The sequence below is a fragment of the Gallus gallus genome, chromosome 2 (assembly GCF_016699485.2).
Source record: "Gallus gallus isolate bGalGal1 chromosome 2, bGalGal1.mat.broiler.GRCg7b, whole genome shotgun sequence".
NCBI classification, from domain to species: Eukaryota; Metazoa; Chordata; class Aves; order Galliformes; family Phasianidae; genus Gallus; species Gallus gallus.
In genome coordinates, this window is record NC_052533.1 from 58,139,551 (window position 1) to 58,146,849 (window position 7,299).

Sequence of the window (7,299 nt, forward strand, 5' to 3'; positions counted from 1 at the left end):
GCACAGTGTTTTCCTTTAGTATGCCAGTCCACCCCACCTTCACACTGCCTTCATCTACTGATGATTCACATTGCTATCAATTCCTGGGCTGGGGAAAGCAGTGGAAAATCAGGCCTTTTGTTGCAGTAGTCAGGTGTTATGCATCATGCATGTGAAGTGTTCTGAAACTGCTGCTGGCTGCTGGCAGAAGGAGGAGGTGTGGGCCTGCTCCCTCCTCCCAGCACCCAGTGGGGAGCTGCACACAGCACTGACCACTATTTATGGACAGTATTTATTTTAGTAACGCTAGATGAAACCATTCCACATTTTCTCAGAGGGAGCGAATGCATCTGAGTGAAAAAACAAAAACCATCTATTCTCCTTAGCAAAGAAGAGATCTTAGGAGAAGGTCAATGTAAATACAGTAAATAACATTCAGGAGTGAGATGTGGGGAAATGTTGGAGCCATCAGACAAAATCTCAGCCCAGATGAGTGGGAGCTGATCCCCTTTTCAGCTCAGTGCTCATCCCAACAAGCCATGCTGTGGCTCTTCCCAGTGACTGTAATCCCAGAGGAAGGGTTTTTTGTGCCCGTACTGAAGGGAAATTAACTGTCAAGAAAAGCGAATGCTACTTCACAGCGCAGTCAGACTTCTTTCCCTGTGAGCAAACACAGTCCTGTAATAATGGCAAGCCAGACCTGCACCATGAACAGAAGCCACTTATTTTCGGAGGGAGAGTAACATTTTTCCCCCTTTTCTCCCCCCTCACCTCCAACCCTTCCCCACCCCCGCCCCTGTGTCCTCCATTCTAATGAAAGGTCAGAGGTTACGGCTTTGTTTTCCTCCAGACCATGAATGCTAAATAGCTCTAGCAGGAACAGTTCAATGACCCCAGTGTGTCGTGAAGCCTCCAAAAAACGAAAACAAATGTTAGTCTGGGGCCTGAGTGAGACACTTTCTGCCAATCCATCCTTATGGAGCACATTAAGGCCACTTACAAAATCAGGCTGAGCCACGATCTCTGACCTCGCTGCCATTTCAAATGGCCTCACCTTCTCTGCTGGCAGGCCTGAGAGGGGCTCCCACTCCTTCTCCTGTGGTGCCCGCTGCCGCTCACGTGCAAGTGACATAAGCCAGAGCAATTGCCAGCACACATCAATGGCAATGCTCCAATTTAAGTGGAGATGGCTGGAGTAGGTGTTATTAGTACCCCGTGTCAAGCTGTGATTGCTCACATATGGCTGCAGGCTGAATGAGACTTTTGATTCAGGGCAAAGAAAGAAAGCGTCAGTGGTAAGAAAAAGAGAGAAGATGAAGAGAGCTTGATCTGACCATAGTTTGAACTGAAATGGCTGGATTAGAAATAAATGCAGCTAAAATGAAATCAAGCTGGACATCATCAAGATACTTCTATACATATATCAGCTTCTGGATTTCCAGGTGGTCCAGATTTTAAGCCTAAAATCCCAATCCAGTGACATTAAATCCACATATTCAATAGCGAAGCAGTTTTTGCAAAAGGCTTCTGAAGATAAACACATTCTTTTGGTAGTATGACAGAAGAAGCAAGAGAAATATTTTCTCTATAAAGTAGTATTAAACAACCATAACATTCTTGCATTTAATCTCATCATTCTGAGCCAAGCAATTCTTCACTTTTTTTTTCCTTCCCTTTACTCTACCATTTTCCCTGTTCATTGTCTGTAATGATAATAAAAACCAGGGGTTTGAGTCTGCACTACTGAGACTTGAGGACTGCCATTGCTCTACATATGTGAACTGTGTGGAGACTGATATGAAATTTGCTACCTTTTTTTTTTTTTTTTTTTTTTTCCCTGAAAAGTCTCTCAGGGTAGAAAGCATATATGTCACATTAGTTTCTATTTGAATACTTTATCTCATTTCTTACTGTAGGACAGCCTGAAAAGCATATTGTGCATATACTGCATTATGCGAAGAGATGAAACATGACAGTCTATCAAAACTTCCAAAGAGAAATGAACAATTAAATGAAATTCTCTTTCAAAACAGTCCAGTCTTAAAATAGAAAAAAAAGCCAATGAGTACCTTATTCAGAATGGGCTGAGCACACTTTTAATCTTACTGGCACATAAAGCCCTGATATACTTATGTATTGTAATTCCCTGCTTATGCACTTAAAAGCAACGTGAAATTTTCTCTGCTTCAGCAGGGCTCTTCATGTGAAAGGCTGAGCGCTAGGGGTCAGAAATCACTAGACGTTCTCCTTCATAACATTACAATTGTTCATAATTTTTCTGCACACTTTGAATACAGTTACTTTCAATTGGTTTTAAAGAACATGATTTGCTATTTTCTTTTGTGGCATCACCTAACATTGAATTTGCAAGAATAAAATTAACAGTGGCCTACTGCAGTATTTGCTTTTTCATTGTTTCAAGTTCCAGGGTAAATCTAAATCAATTGATTACAGCAACATGAGTGGTGAATGATTTTATTCAAAATAAACCAGACTTTTGTTGCTATTTATGGTTTTTATGTCATTTATACAGGCCTTACCTACACTGACTGAGTGACAGTCAGATCTTCTATATTGTGATGGATACTTACGCTGGCCAGTACTACAAAGTCAGCATTGACTACAGATGCCTGAAGTTTTGTTGGCTGACATTTGAGAAAAAGCACTATGATCTTCTTAATGGTGACAGTCTTAAGTGCGTAGATTAGCTGTATATATATATTCACCCTTCAGTTATGAAAATGGCTAAGGCTTTGAAAAAAAAAGCTGTTGTGGATGAAGGGCACAAATAGAGATATCAATCTACAGGACATGTAGATCACCAGCATAGTTGGAAACAAAGCAATTTCAATTTAAAGACATAAAAATTATTTACACTTGTCTTCTCTTGAGTTTCCCAACATATTGTTCCCATTCATGTTTGGAAATCCTTCAGCAATTTCCATCAGTTATATAATGACAGTGTATTGTGCACATGACCTTACCCTTGAAAATATCCCAGCAGCGCTCTCATCAGCTCCCACCAGTGATCTCATCCAGTGCTCCAGGACCTGAAATACCTGCCAGCAGGAAAATGCATGCAAGATGCATCGTGCTTTGGTGTAAAACTCAAAATACTGATGTACTCACCCTGAATTTTTTTGCCTTAGGCCATGGGATGAGCTAAGCAATTAGCTTATGTAATTTTGAAAGAGGAATGGGGATGTTGAGTGGCATTTTGCAGGACTATCTGGAGAGAGTGAGAAAAACTCTCCCATTGAGTTCTTCCCATACAAATTCCTAACGTGGTTTAAAAACTGTTTCATTTTTATTCTATATTAATTTCATGGTTGTGTTGCATGCCTCCACTTTATTTTCTCTTTGCTTTACTCTTGGATATCTGTAAATTTAGAAGCTTTCTACTACACAGGTTTATTTATGTCATCTTCAAAGTCATCTGCAGGTTTTGAGTTGAGGTAGCAAACATTCATGTAACCTCTATAAATTATGCATATAATGTATGTAATATTTATATAAAGTTTAAATATATAATACTTAAAGGTTTATATGTATATTTTAATATTTAAAGTTTATAATACTTTTAAGTATTTCTGTAGTAATGCATAAGGATACATGCAGTTATAACAGTGAAAAGCAGCATTAGCGTTGCAGCATAATATCAAACCACACAAAAACACAGACACTAAGAAGTGCTTTTTTCCTAAGTGGACTTCCTCAGTGTGGAATTCTTTTAATGGAAGGGCAGTACAAGGGGGGTCGAGAATGAAAGTAAGGCTCTCCTTCCCCACAAAATTCACTGGCTTTAATTACTAGGATACATCCTTAGGGATGCACTAAGAGGTTATGTATGGACAAAAAAATTGACTACTTAAAATATTGTAGTTCTATGAAATTGTTTGTTCTCTTTGGTCTAGTCTGAACTGAATTTGGCATTCCTGTTTTGGATAGGACACTAACTGACCTTTCTCAAGTAGAGGCTATGTAAACACTGTATTAGTCAGTCTTGCTTTTTTCAGAGCCAAATTTTTAATCTGGGACCAGATGTCCTTTTCACAGGGCTACTAACAGAAAGGGTTCATGCAGACTGTCTCTCACCAAGTACTCTTCCCCAGTTTTCCCGAAGAAGCAACAGGCAGACACAGGAAATCCTACATTGTAGGACTGGTACACTTTCAAGCAGGAGGAGGTGAGATGCTGTCTCAGCTACAAGCAAGATTTACCTTTCACTGTTCTGAGAATAAAACGGAAGGTCTTCACACATTGTCAGAGGATGTTGGTTGAAAAGAAACCAGTTATCAGAAAAAAAAATCAGAAAACAATGGCACAAGAAGAAGAAATTATGAAGAAAAAGTTTGCATTGTCTCTTCTGCCTTTTAAAACTATGTATCTTCTGCACTGAGCAGCAGTTGCGTGACATTGGAAAATTACTGATCCTACAACAGCGATATCATCCCTCTTCAGAAAGATTTCTAAAAGTTTACTGAATTATTATATCAAATTTATATAAGCTATTTGGAGCAGGAGTTATCTTTTGTGTATTTGTACAATATCTAGCAGAAGGTATTTTTACACATCTAGCCACATAAATGAAGTTACAAGCTTGTGTCACCTAAAATGCAAATAACAATAGCAAGAGCTACAAGGGATCTTTCTGTAGTGAATAGAAATCTAACTCTGAATCAAAAGAGTTTTAGCTTCATTTTTTTGAAAAGATATTCCATCCATATCCGGCCATACAAAATGAGATGTGCTGGATATTACAGCTATTTCTTTTTCTACAGATTTAGAGAAGAAATGCACAGTATGCTAGAAAACTAAGGAGTAAAGCAAGCAGGAACAATGTGTGACTGGTGGCAGCATGAGACGAGGACCTGCTGAACCCACTGGCATATCACATACAAAAGAGTAAATGTCCAGCCACTCATATCTCTGTGTCCCCCAGGAGCCAATGCCAGGAGTTCACCAGCCTGGAATAAAGTTCATTAAAAATGTTTTTAATACAGAATTACAGAATCCACGACTAAATGACTACAGGTGTCAGTTAATGCCCTATTCACATTTATGAAATATGTGTGTATGTGTATACTTATACATATGTACATATCTAGGACTATACACACTATACACACTATTCTATACACACTATACCTGTGTGTGTAGAATCACAGAATCGTTTGGTAGGAAGGGTTACAGACCATTCAGTTTGAACCTTCCTGTTGTGGGCAGGGACACCTCTCACTAGATCAGGTTGCTCAAAGCCCCATTCAACCTAGCCTTGAACACCTCCAGAAATGGGGCATCCACACGTTCTCTGGGCAGTCTGTTCCTCACCACCCTCAGAGTAAACAGTTTTTTACTAATATCCAATTGAAATCTACCCTTTTAGTTTAAAGCCATTGCCCTTTGTCTTATCACTACACTTTCTGATAAAGAGTCCCTCCCCAGCTTTCCTGTAGGCCTTCCCTTAAGTATTGAAAGGCCACTGTAAGGTCTCACCATGGACTTTGCGATTGAACAACCTTAATTCTCTCAGACTCTCTTCATATATGAATAAACATATACGCATGTATACATTTGTGTGCACACGTATTCACTCACTAAAGGACTATAAAATGTAGGAGATCATATTATAGAATAAATTGTAAAGAAGAAAAAGTAGCAGTTCAAAATCACTACCACGACAAGATCCAAATGATAAGAAACTAATCATATAAGTATCAGCAAAGGTACTTAAGGTACTATAGGGAGGTTTATCTTTGTTTGTGTATATAAATATATGTATATCCTTCAGAATGAGGACCTTATGAAATCAATTTCTGATTTGTACTTCTGAAGCTCAATTCAAATATTACATCACCAGACACACAGCTCACTGGAGGGAGAAAAATTTCATATGCAGAAATCTCAGTACATATCAAGTTTATTCTTTTTTCTCTTCTCCAGTTTAAACCCTTAAGATCTCTGAAGAAAGAGAGAAAAAGCACCTTCCCATATTTGTCTTCAACTTCATCATCACTGCCTGACATTGTTGCAAATACTGTTTGACACAGGCAGTCCTTGACATGGCATAAAATGAAATCAACGGTGGAAACAGAGGCAGCAGCAACTACAGATGAATGAAGGCCAGTGTTATCTAGAATTTTTCCAAAGTGAATAGTTATTCTAAGAACCCATTCAAAAAATGATCAAGGCCACCAGACTCTCTTTTCCTCATCTTCCAGCCCTCACATTAACACTGATTCCTGTTGATTTTATCCCTGGAATATTCCAGCTGATATCACAGGTAATCTTACCATACGACCTATACTTTAAAATAATAATAATAATAATAATTTATTTTGAAGACACTGCACTTCCAAGAAGTCTGAAAACAAAATTTGTTTTGTAGATCCAGTGAGTGGCAGAACTGTAAATTTTGCCAGCTCCCACCCCTGTGACCTATAGTTGTTTTGTACCGATTCATTCGTCTACCTGGACTGAAGAAATCCTGCCTTAATTACGCCCTCTAAGGAACAATGACAAATCACTGTGCTTGCTTTCTGGATTGCAACAAATACTGCATGGGTGCCTTCCAAAACCAAATGAAGTTGTGTGAGTTGACACAACAAATGGGCACAAGGCTCTTTGTGTGGATGGTTTTCATATTTGCATGGTTAACTGGGTAATCAGGCACACTGATGGATAATTTTGTTACTGCAGAAATAATAAAAACTCAGTCTGGAAGGATGATCTCAAGTTTTCTAGGCTCTTGCCTCAAGAAAAATGAGCTAGGGTCAGCAGCCCAAGTCTGTGTCATGGCTGAAGACCAGCGAGTTCTTCAGAAACTGTAAAATTGCTCCAAAATTTACTTGTATGGTTATGTATGAAAAAAATAATTCCAAATGAAATAAGAAATCATAGAAGGAAGAGTTAAAAAAAAAAAATAGAAGAAGCCACATATTCTTAGTAACTGGATTCATTTCAGAATGATTCAAATGACATTTTTTCACATAGTTCTTGCCGTGGCATTATGATAATGTTTCTCTGCACTGCTTCTGTCTTGGCAGATGCTCAGAAGTTCTCCCTTCCTTCTCTCTCTGTCAGCAGCATCTGGCTGCGGCATTCCCACCTCTGCAGCTGTTCCTCAGCTGTTGGCACAGACGCATGGAGTGGGGATAACAGCCATCCACCAGGAAATAGCACAAGACAGGGAAATATAGGCTGGCAGAGTGGGCTTCATGCAACTTAGAAGTCATTCCCAGCCTTACAGAGAGGAAAGGCCCTGGTGTCTCAGCTGGTAGAAGATGCAACAAAAAGACGATGCACCCATGTGATGAGGAC